Here is a 13,013-nt window from a genome sequence, read left to right as displayed (position 1 = left end):
CTATAATGTCCCCGGGGGTGTTTTCGGGACCCCGAGCACTAGGTTTTATTTGAGGTTACTTAAGCTTGAAGTAGCTGTCAGATAGAACATACGATAAGAAAACCTCTCGTTCCCCTTCGTTAGTTCATTTTTGTCACCCGGAGCATATTTGAAGAAATCTTGAGTTCTAGGAGTCAGAATCAAGTGAGGATCGAGGCCTAGCGATCCTAGGAAAGATTAGAAGCTTCTTGACCGAAGGATTTGACAGAAAACAACCTAATCGAAGGTAATCTAAGTTTAAAGTTTTGAGTTTTTAGAGTTTCTAAGCTTTGAATTGGACTTTGTGAATTGTTGGGTTTTCGATTCGTTTGAACCTTGGGTTTTGAGGGTTTTGATGCATTGGAAAGCTTGGGAACCTTGTTTTGATGATTGGGGAATGTTTAGATATGATTTTGGAAGTTTTGAGAGCTTGAAAATGCGTTTGAGAATGGCCCAGGGTTGGGGGCCGCGGCTCTGTTCTTGGGCGCAGCGGCCCTAGCTCGAGGTAGGGGAGAGGTTCTGTTTGCGCTGGGCGCCGCGACCCTTGGGTTGGGCGCCGCGGTGCTTGCCTCTGGAATTTCTGGGGGCCGCGGGACAAGGTGCCAGGGACGCGGTTCAGGTACAAGGTTGAGCCCATTTGCATGTTTTGACCCCGGGATCATGGTTTTAGGCCTTAGGATCACTCCTACTACCCGGATTAGTGAGGATTGATGTCTCGGAGGCTAAATCTTGGTTTTTGAACCCTTGATTATCATGTTATTGATGGTATCCTATGATGTGTTATGATTAGGTAACCGCTAAAGGACTAAAAGCTAAACCGTTCTCAAGGGTCATTCTTTTGTTCATTCTAGCTCGAATCAGAGGTAAGAAAACTGCACCCCAGACGTGACATGCATGGTTATTCATGAAGCATGTTGGTTGTATAAATGTGGATATGAATTTATTGTGGAATACTTAGCAAATGTTGCTCACTTGTGCATGGTACTAACTCATTAGTCAGATTTGGCAAAGGTGCTGGTATCAACTGTGAAGCTGTGACTCATTAGTCAGGTTTGGCAGTGGTACTGGGCATTGGTCACGTTGCGCTGACTCATTAGTCAGAACGGCCTTAGCGTGTATCACACAAGCCAACAGAGATTAGATCTAATCGACTTTCTGCATTGAATGACTCAAAGAGCATTAATGCCAGACTGACCTCAAGTTCGAGGAATATTATAAGCGCTTGAAGGCTAGTGGCTTACCCATCAGCCACTCTTCCATTTGAATTAGTGACTTGCTTGTCAGTCACTCAGTATGGTTTACCAAAACCTGTTGAAGGCTAGTGGCTTACCCATCAGCCACTCTTCCAATTGAGTTAGTGACTTGCTTGTCAATCACTCAGTATGGTTTATCAGGACCTCAAGTGATATTCACTCATCTGTTTGAAAGCTATGAGCTCTGTGTGATTATAATGATAATCATTTGATGGTGTTTACATATAATGTTATGTCTTCTTGCTGGGCTTTGGCTCATGGGTGCTATGTGGTGCAGGTAAAGGAAAAGAAAAGCTCACCTAGCCTTGAGTGGAGAGCTTAGGTGGTGATGTGTACATATGCGGCCGCTTGACCACCACGGCCAAGGAGTTCTCAGAGGAACTAGGGGGTTTACCCTATTTTTGCCGCTTAGGTCGGTGGGGTTTGAAATTTTGGAACAGTAATGACCTTTTTGAGTTGTAAATAACTTATAAATGTTCTTGTGGGCCCATGAATAGTTTTATGATCAATGAAACATATTGTTAATGCTCATAATCTCATCAAGAGGAAATGCAAGGCCAACATTCCGCGAAGCCATCGTGTGGGCGATGCCCCACTGACCCGCGAGGCCAACGTCCCGCGAGGCCCTCACGTGGACCACGCCTCCTGTTCCGCGAGGCCATCCCGCGAGGCCATCTCGCGAGGCCATCCCGCGGAGCCCCGTCGTCTCGCGAGGTCATCTCGCGAGGCCCATCCCGCGAAGCCATTTCGCGAGGCCGTTGCGTGGGCGAAGTCAGGCCACGTCCCGTGAAGCCACATCTCGCGAAGCCGTCCCGTGGAGCCCCGTCGTCTCGCGAGGTCATCTCGCGAGGCCCATCCTGCGAGGCCATTTCGCGAGGCCGTTGCGTGGGCGAAGTCAGGCCACGTCCCGTGAAGCCACATCTCGCGAAGCCGTCCCGCGGAGCCCCGTCGTCTCGCGAGGTCATCTCGCGAGGCCCATCCCGCAAGGCCATTTTGCGAGGCCGTTGCATGGGCGAAGTCAGGCCACGTCCCGTGAAGCCACATCTCGAGAAGCCGTCTCGCGGAGCCCCGTCGTCTCGCGAGGTCATCTCGCGAGGCCCATCCCGCGAGGCCATTTCGCGAGGCCGTCGCATGGGCAAAATCTCTCCACCTCGCGAGGCCGTCTCACGAGGCCGCCGCGTGGGCGAGATCCCCTATCTCACGGGGCCCTTAGGCCACTCCAACCGCGCGAGGCCATCAACAGCGCCCCGTATGCGAGGCCGCGCAAGGCCCCGCGCGCGCATTCCTGAAGGTCTATCAACCCACCATCTTCTCGGGGTGCCGACGCCCCGTAACTTGACACGCATGGCCCAGAGGCGTCTTGCCTCATACGCTAAGACGTAGAGCGAGGCCAAGCACTTATCGCCCACGCCCGTGGGTAACCTTAGAATGCCCCAGGCATCCTGTACCAAGGGTCCCGTTCTCTACATCTCGGGATCCCCATGTTTAGGAGATCCGGTACGAGTCGAGTGAGACATATTTGTACGACCAAGTACTAGGTACGGATACCAGTGCCAGTGAGGTTGCTGGGGTAAGGATCATGGTCCGTACGTCTACGGCCATGGGTCAGAACCGACACCACTACCTCCTGCACCAATACACCTGCTACCACACCTCAGGAAGGGGTACAGACAAGTAGTGGAAACATCCCCCTGACACCTGCTCCTGTACGGGATGTACAACCACTACCACTGAAACCACACCCCTAATACAGTACGTTTGTACCATTTGGTCCCCTGGACCACTATGTACCCAAGGCCATTAGAGCCTACTATAAAATGGATTCCAAGGCCACCTGAAAGGGGGTTGGAAATTTTACTGTAGCAGAGGCATTAGTGTGAATGAGATACTGAATTCTTCATTGTTGTTATACCATTGTTCTTGAGTTATTGTTCAAGTTTTCATAGCTTTCCGATTAGCAATTTTAATTTGATAATTTTTCCAACTTAACTTCGTTGACGAGTTCTTACCGTCAACACATATCCTTTCCTTTTTACTGGTTTTCACCTTAACCTGTTAATGACACTTAGATCACATTTTTAACCAAAGGACTCAGGCAATGAGACAAATTTCCGGTTCACCGTTCACCGTAACTGTTCTGGGGTAACCAGGGCATTACACTAAATGTAATGACCCAAAATTGCTAATAAGGCTTATGGGCCTTGATTAGTGTGCTGGAAAGGCATAATTGGTATATATGTGAATAAATGATTAAATGCATGATTATGTGGCATGCATGATTATATGATTATATGGATATGATTAAATGCATGTTTATGAGTATTAAATATGCATGTGGGCCCTGTTTAGCTTATCATGGCATATTTGTAATTTTGGCCCGTTAAGGGCATAAATGTGATAAATTGTTCAGACCACATTATTATGTGAATATATTTGCAGTATATGGCTCGAGACAGCCCTAGTGAGCGGATTGGCGAAATAGTCACGGCGGGGATTTATACCCGGCTCGAGGGGAGACTGGGGGTATTTCTGGGAATTTAGAGAATAATGTGGGAATTATTAGATATTGATTAAATAATTGGTAATTAATTGGATGACGAGATTAATTGGTATATAGTAGAAACATTTGAGGAATTAGTTGGAATTGGGATTGAAATGACCTTTTTTCCCCTAGGAGTCACTTAAGGACTAGTTAAACTAGAAGGGCAGCTTGGTCTTTTGTCTAAGTGATATACTCAGAAACTTAGGAAAAACAAAAGAGAGGAAACTAGAAGTTAAGGGAAACTATCAACTCTCTCTGTCTCTCTGCCTCTCTCACGATCTCTTCCCCCTCTATCTCTTACATTTGGAGATTTGATTGAGCCGCTGAAGGAATTGAAGGGCTGAGGGGCTTAGGCTTGAAGCTGGAACTAGGATGAATTGAAGCTAAGGGCCAAAGGGAACATAAGCTAAGCATGGGCTGAAGAAAATTGAAGGAAAGGGAAGGCTTGAATTGTTGAAGGAAGTTGGGGTCTTGGAAGGGAAGCTAGAGGGAAGTTCAAGCTGGGACTTAGGGGAACTTCAGCTTGGGAACCATTGGGCAGCCATCAAGGTAATTATTTTGAGCTTCAACCTCTAAATTTTCGGAATTCTTACTCTGTTTTTATGGTGTTTGGGGCTTGAGAGCTTGGGTATGGATTTTGGGGATTTGTTGGAGTTTTTGGGAAAAACTTGGTTAGGTTTTGTTGCTTTTGATGAGTAGAGTGTATTTCTATGGTTAATTTTGGGTTTGGAGGTTTTGAGGGATGGATTTTTGGAGCTTTGGCTCGGGGAAATTCGAGGAGAAAACCCACAATTTCAAAACTCTGGTATCAGCGCGGTAGCGCTAGGCTACGATTTTGGGGGCTAGAGTCTCTAACTCTAGCGCTACTCAGCTTTCAAAACTTGATTTTTGGGTACTTTTTAGGGTTTTTGCTCAAGGGCTCGGGGGACGATTTCACCACCCCGTTTGGTGGAATTAGAGGTCCCGAGAGCGCGGGATTGGCCCCGGTGTTGTTCTTTGAAATTTAAACTCATTGAAGTACCATTTATGGATTGTGACTAGGTGTACGCTGGGGCTCGGAACGGAATCGTGCTTGAGGGTCGTTCTTATTAACCAAAGCACTCGGACCTGAGGTAAGGAAACTACACCCTTTTATGTGGTTGTGTTGGGACTAGGGTTCCTTATATTTGAATACAAATGTTGTATGATTATGATATGCCATGTGCGCATGAAATAAACGGCCTAAGAGTGTCGGGACTGATATTTGCGCACAGGACGTGGCTCAGCCACTGAGAGCTATGGCTAACTAAATAGTCACTGAGCTCGGCCTAAGCGAGCCGGAGTCAGTGGTTAAACACTTGGCTCGGCCTGAGCGAGCCGGAGTCAGTGGGTTAAACTGAGGGTGTGGCCTAAGAGCGTCGACCCTGAGTATTGTATGATGTTAGTGATAAACTGTTGATTATGAATGTGTTTACTGTTGTTAATCTGATGCTTATGGCTTGTTGAATACCTGGATGATAGACTGATGATTCCTTGATTGTTGTCACTAATTTTTGTGCCTGTTATGGACTGTTGAATATCTGGTTAATGTCTTATGAATAATTTGATTCTCGTTATTGAATATATTATGATGCTATGGTTTTCTTGCTGGGCCTCGGCTCACGGGTGCTACATGGTGCAGGTAAAGGCGAGGGTAAGATGGCTCAACCATGAGTTAGAGAGCTCTCGGGGCGAGGTGTACATTGTCAGCTGCTCGTTCACCATGGTCGAGGGATTGTACAGGGACGGAAACCTAAAATGTGTATTTTTCCATTAGAGTGGCCTTGACTGTATATAACTTTTGGAAATTTTGTAAATATGTCCTTTAAACCCTGTTTTTTGGGATCTCATGTATTAAATATTTGTTTTAATGAAAATTATCTGTTTATGACCAAAATATTTTAAACCTAACTTGTTTATGAATTTAGGATCACATTTTCATTTAAATGACTTGATTAGCAAGTCCCACACTATTTTAAACACACAATGTAACTGTCTTGGTTATCAAGGGCGTTACACTAAAAATGTGAAAGATAAAATGGTCGGGAAGATACTCACCAACCCTAGCGAAGTCAAGAATAAGGGTCAGATTGTTGTGAGTCAGGAAGTCGTTCGTGAAGAAGAAGGCGTCCTTATAATCTCGAGAATAATTCTTGTTGTGGTGAGGAGCTTTATAGTCGAGCGTCGAGGCCGCGTACTTTGCTAGGGCATCGTACCCGTCTCGATTGGTTTTCTTCTTCCATGGAGTGGTGCGGAAGCTGTAGAAGTAGAGGATCTCTGCCAGCGAGGGCTCGGGCAATTTATGCTTCCAATACAAAATGTACATCCCCACAAGCATTCTGTAGTTTTTGGGGGAAAGTTGGAAAGGGGCTATCCCCACGAACTTCAGGAAGTTCACAAAATATTGTTTGAGGGGCAGGGTAGCCCCTGCCATCAGGTGGGCCTGGCTCCAGATGCCCAAGCCGTTGACGCTGCGGTGCGCTCTTTCGGACTCCCGACAGAGGTGGATGAGACACTTGTCTCCGACCAAATAGTACCTCATTATGGCCTCAATGAAATTGGGGTGTCGAAGCAGAGTATGCTAATCCTCCACTTTTAACCCATCGCCCCCGTACATTTGTGTAGGGTGTGGAAGAGGGGCTCTGTTAACTTCCTCCACAATTAACCCCCTGTCTTCAGGCATTTCGGGCCTCCCCGCCACTTGGCCTCCCGTCGAGACGAATGACTAACTCTCCAGGAGGTTCTTGGCCTCCCGTCCTTGCACTGCCTTTGGAGGAACCTTGTTCTCAGGCCATATCAGAAATCTCCTGGTAAAAGAGATTGAACTTGTGTTCGTGTAGTTGTCAGAGTTCCTCAGACATCTGAGACAAAAACCAAGCAATTAGTATTTTTACTGAAAGAAAGATGGCCAAAACACGGATGCGGGGAGAAGAGAAAGGTTTTGGAAAAGCGGGGTATCCCCGATGCCTAAGGACAGGCCGGAGAGGATGAACCTACCAGAATCTGGGATTCCCAGATTCTGGTCACAGGCCCAGAAACGCAAAATTGACATAAAAACTTTTGAGGGCCATTTTTGAACGTCCCTAATATCAAAATGTGCGTAAGATGACTTGTGAAAACTAGAAAGAGACTCCTAAATGCCATATCACTGGCATTCCTAAACAAATATCAAGAATCCTCAAGCATAAACAAAAACAGAAAGGCAGGTCAGAGGCACTTACCTGAGATGAAATGAAGGTAGGTGCTGAGGCTAGTCCTAACCCTGAAATATCATTTGGCGCCTACCCAGAAGTAAGACAATTCACGCCAAGCGTCCAGAGCTTCGGGAAAAATGGTTGAAGATAAGGGTAAGGAAGAAAAGAGGCTTCTGTGAGGGTTTTGGTTTTCGTATGGTTACAGTGTGAGACTAAGGAGATTTTTTCTGGGTTTTATACCCAATAAAACTTAAAGGGAAAGCAACTTCCCCATGACCGTTAGATGGTTTCCCCTAATAAGATCACGAGGATGATCTAGCGGCCAGGACTCAAAAGGCACGAATCAAAATCATTGTTTCTTTGGGAAAAGACGCCTTGGGTGCCGAGTAGACGTTTTGAGATCCCGGAGTTGACCCCTAATTAAATGCACGGATTGACGAGCCCAACAATGGGGCATCGACACGTGGGTTCACTATAACGCCATAAACTCCAGGGATCATTACGGTGCACATTTTAAACAGTGCTAAACTCGCTAACCGAGTCTTTTGGCCATAATCGTGTAGCTAAGTATGATTAGCGGTTTAGGGATTAAAATTTTTGGTTAAGGTATAACGTTTACTGTATACATTGGGATCCCAAAAATATAATTTAAAGGTTTATTATAGCAAAAAAATTACAACCAGCCGATCTAAGTGGCAAAACAGGGTTTAACCCTAGTTCCTCTTTCAAACCTCGGCCGTGGCGGTCGAGCAGCCACATATGTACACATCGTCACCTAAGCTCTCCAACTTAAGGATGGTTCAGCTTTGTTTTTCCTTTACCTGCACCACATAGCACCCGTGAGCCGAAGCCCAGCAAGAAAATTCAATATGCTCAGGAACAGTCATATCATGACATCAAATCATATCTGGTATGCCTAGCAAACATAGCTCTATTCAAGCATGCAAATAAATTCACATAATGTTGGGGAATCTAGGATAAGAAATCCTGCCCTCCTGATTGGATGATCATCAAGTCAATCCTAATCAGATGAGTGATTTAACACTGGAGGTTCTGGTAAACCATAATGAGTGACTGACAGACAAGTCACCACGGGGCTCAGCACCCACAGCCATGTCAATGATGATCATTATTATCATATAGAGCTTATAACCCTGAGCAGATGAGTGAATATCACTTTGAGGTTCTGTTAAACCATAATGAGTGACTGACAAGCAAATCACTACGGGGCTCGGCACCCACAGCCGTGTGACGAAACAGTCACCTAGGCTTTCCGGCATTGGCTGTAATCAGATGAGTGACTGCTGGGTAAGTCACTCGGGCTTAACACCCATAGCCATGTGACTAAACAGTCACTGGGGCTCTCTGGCCCTGACTCTAAGTGACTAACCTTTGGCTAGACAAGCGCTTTTAGTTTTCATCGAACTTGAGTTCGGTCTGGCATTAATGCTCATTTGAGTCATTCAATGTAGATATCGATTAGATCTAATATTTATCGGCTTACGTTAAACACGCTAAGGCCATCCTTGACTAATTAGTCAATACCAGGTGACCAGTGCTCAATACTACTGCGAACTTTGACAAGTAGGTCACAACTTCATAGTTAATACTTACACCATTGCCAAATCTGACTAGTTAGTCAATGCCACACACAAGTAAGCAATGCTACCAGACATATGTCAAATATCCAAAAGTAGGGCATTCAGCATGCTTACTTAACAGTTGCTAGCATAATTATGATCATGCACAAACACAGAGACTCAAGCTCTGATCAATCTCATATTCAACATTCATTGCATGCCCTAATCACATGTTTCTTGTGCATCACATGAATCACATTTAAACATCCAACATGCATCAAGAATAACCATGCATGTCACATATGGGGTGCAGTTTTCTTACCTCGGGTTCGAGCAAGAATTAGTAAAAGAACGACCATTGAGAACGATCAATCCTTTGATCCTTTAGCGGTCACCTAGTCATAACCAAATATTGAATCCCATCAATAAAATAAATCATAAAAAAGGGTTTATAATCTAAAACCTCACTCTCGGGACCAATCCCGCCCTCTCGGAACTCTCAAACTACCCAACCAGGGTAAAGGAACCCATCTCTGAGCCTTAAAAGTCATCCTGAGCCCTAAAATAGGCTTGCTGGAAAATGGACCAGCGCTGGGGCCCTGCTAGGTGGCGCTGCCCCAAAACAGAGAGAGTCCTACTCTCTGCCCCTGCCTAGCGTTGGGGCGCCAGGACTAGGGCTGGGGCGCCATCAACAGACCATAAATTTTTCTGGTCTTCTCCCTTGCGATTTCCCTTGAAAACCAAACCTCCAAACCAATCCCAAACATCATCAAACACATCAAATTCAACCCCAAAAATTCATCTATATCACACCCTCATCAAAACCCAAGCAACCTTACTCAAAAACTTCCATTAATTCCCAACTAACCACTTCAAATTCTCTTGACTGAAAACCATAAGAAAAACAGAGTATAGCCCAAAGTTCATGGATAAATTCTTACCTCCAGCTGGATTTGAGTCCTCTTCAATGGATGAACTAAGTTTCTAAGCTCCAACCTTTGATTTCCTAGCTTGATTCTTCAAGTTGGGCTTCAAAAATTCAAGAAGATAAAGAAGAGAAATGGTGTACGGGAGAGGTGTTTTCAGTGCTCTGTTTTCTTCAACATTCTACAGCCTTCAATGGCTTATATCAATCCTAGGGGTGAAAAGACTAAAATACCCCTAGGTCAAATAAAGGTTTCTAAAGGCTGCCAAGGGTAAAATTGTCATTTCCTGCCTATTTCGTTAATCATAATTAACACCCTTCAATTCCCGCTATTCTCGATATTCTCCAACACCAATAATTCATATTCCTTTATCCTTTAATTCTCGGCAACGTTCTAATCATCAAATTACCCCGAGCCCCGAACTTAATCCCGTTATGACTAAACCGCTACTTTGCACTCAAGATTGTCTCATGCCGAATGGCTCGAACAAATCCACATATAATGTGGTATTATTTATAATTCACCCACATGCATGCAAATACACAATCACGCCCTCAACGGCCAAATTACCAAAATGCCCTTATAATTAAAAATGAACCCATATGCATGCATATAATCATTTAATAACATAATAAATCAATTATGGCCCTCCCAACCTCCTAATCAAGGTCTTAAACCTTATTAGGAAATTTGGGGCATTACATTCACTCTTCAGAGTGACGTCAGAGGAAAGCCCAAACGTTTTTCCCTCCAATTTATCAAATCACTCCTCTTAATTTAAGTCTCCACTACCCGAGGGCGAGTAGAGACTTGGGGGGGCAAATGTTGTCCGTATTTTTGCCTTCGACACGTGGAAGCTCACAATGGTTGGCTTGGACGGTCATAGATGTCTTCAGAGTATGTTACCCCCCGAGGGCTCTATTCGGGCAAAGATCCTTTTAGGTGAGGTCGCCTGTCTTCATCAGTTGGTAGGCCGTGGATACCTTAAAGGTAGATTACTTTCCAAGGCTTGCCCTCGAAGCTGGAGGTTCTCCAGCCCAGGCAATTAAGGCGAGGGCTCTCCTCCCCCAGTCGTCTCCTAGGTTTGAGGTTCTAGTTCTCAAACATAAGATAAGGTGTCAGGTGTTAGCCAGTGCGGATTTGTAGCGCCAGAGGATCGTTTGACAACCTTTTTGGGCAATCTGTCAACAGTGTTGTCGAGTGTACGACTCGAAAATTTGCACTCTCACTACGCTTTCTGACATGGAGGTACTTATGGCATGCTCTGACCTAGGGCATGTTCCCCATAAAATAGGTACCTTTCTGCGGTGGGCCCCGCAGATCTCGCTTGGGCTGTGGTCTCTATTCAATACAGCCCAATGCATTGGATTTGTATTAATCCCCTAATAATGGGAAGAATGTGTATTAATTATCGATGATTGATATCAATGACCCCAACCTCTATAAATAGGGTTGGGAGTCATTGTAAAGGGTTCAATTTTTTAGAGATAAAATACCTTGTACTCAGAGCAATCTAAACGCTGCCTTAGAATACACCATTGGAACTTGCCATAATAAGCTTCCAATTCTCTTAATATTAGAGACTCGTGGACTAGGGTTCTTTTATAACCTAAACCACATAAAAATCATTGTGTTCGTATTACTTATTTATTTGATCTCTCATTTTAAGGTTGATAGCGAAAAAGGCAGTCAACAAAATTCATTCCATCGCCAACTTGCACTTCAGAGTATGAAATAATTTCACACGCCCTTCTCCATTGTTCCAGAGCTCAAAAGGTTTGGAAAAACTCACCCTATGATGATTTATTTTTTAAGCATATGAACTTAGATGTAAAAGATTTCTTTTTGAGTGCTTTTGAGGTCAATAGAATTAATTCATCATGTGATGATTTATCTCATTTGTATGATTTAGTGCATGATATTAGAATTTCATTATCTTCTCCTAAAGCTACCTTTACCTATGTATTGAGACAAGCCAATGATTTGGCTAACCATTATCCAAAAAAGCTTTAGGGGTCGTTTGGTATGAGGAGTTAACAGTTTTTCATATTACTAGGAAAGTTGAAAAGGGTAATCTGATAGTCTGGAAACTTACAACATTGTGTTTGGTTGTGCACTATAATCTTATCTATGATTCCTGTGAATATCACTTTCTGTATTTGGTTGTGCATAAGAATCTGTGAAGTTTTCATATTTTCATAAAATTAATATAATAATATATTTCATCAAAATAATTTATAAACAATTTTACTCATGAAATATTTTTTTAACAGAATTAAAAAAATACATCTGTTGAATACTAGAATCAAGTATAATTTTTTAAATTACAAAAATACCATTATTTTATTTTTAATAATATTTCATTTGTTATTTTAAACGAAAGTAATGATATAAATGCTTTACAAATCAATTTATTTAAATAAACAAATATTATTTATCATTTTATAGTTTGATATATGTATATTTATTTTTATATTATAAGCTTCAACAATAAAATAAGTCATTAACTAAAACATTATTGGTTTAAGATTTTTTTAAAATAATAATAATAATAATAATAATTTTGAAGTGTTTCACATTCCTGGGTATCTGAAAACCACCTATCAGATGAGTTTCACTTGAACCTAGAATTAGGAAAAGTTAAAATCCCTAGAGTACAGATTCCCAGGTTAGAAAAACTCAAACCCAATACCAAACATGGGAAAGTATTCAGATTCTCATTCCCATGTCCAGATTCCTATATACAAAACAACCTCTTATTAGAGTTAGATAGTGAATCAATTTGGAATGGCCCCAATCCTTGCCATCCTATTGTGTGTAACATTGTACTCAATTGATTATCATTAGAAGTTACAACTTTCTCAAAAAAAATAAAACATCAAAATATTGGTTGTGTTTGGTAAAATTTGTATTTTTGAATTTTTTAAACATAGAAATAGAATTATTATTTTTATTTTTGTTTCTATATTTTTAAAAAATAAAAACATGTTTGATAACTATTTTTGTTTTTAAAAATAAAAAAATAATAAATACGTTTGATAACTTTTATTTTTATTTTTTGTTTAACAATATAACATAAGTTGTTGATTTGAAGAAGAGAAGAAAAAAATGAAAAGTAAAAAACGGTTTAAAAAAAATTTGAAGGTGAAAAATTTTTGTTTTCAAAATTTAATGAATTTTAATTAAATTTTTTAAAAATAATAAATAAAAATAGAGTTACCAAATTCTATTTTATGTTTAATTTTCAAAATTTTAATTTATTAAATAAAAAACTATTTTTTTTAAGTTTTACCAAAATATTTTTTTTAATTAATTATCTTTTCAAAATAAAATAAAAAAGAATTCGCTCACTAGTATTTAAAGGGAAATTTCACTATTTATGCATAATAGTGGGTATAATTACTAAATAATACCAGCACTAATAAACTTTTCAAATTAGTGCTAAACTTTCAAGAAGTACCAAAAATACCACTCTCATTTTT

Source organism: Humulus lupulus, chromosome 2, assembly GCF_963169125.1.
Source record: "Humulus lupulus chromosome 2, drHumLupu1.1, whole genome shotgun sequence".
NCBI classification, from domain to species: domain Eukaryota; kingdom Viridiplantae; phylum Streptophyta; class Magnoliopsida; order Rosales; family Cannabaceae; genus Humulus; species Humulus lupulus.
Note: the sequence above shows the minus strand (reverse complement) of the source record.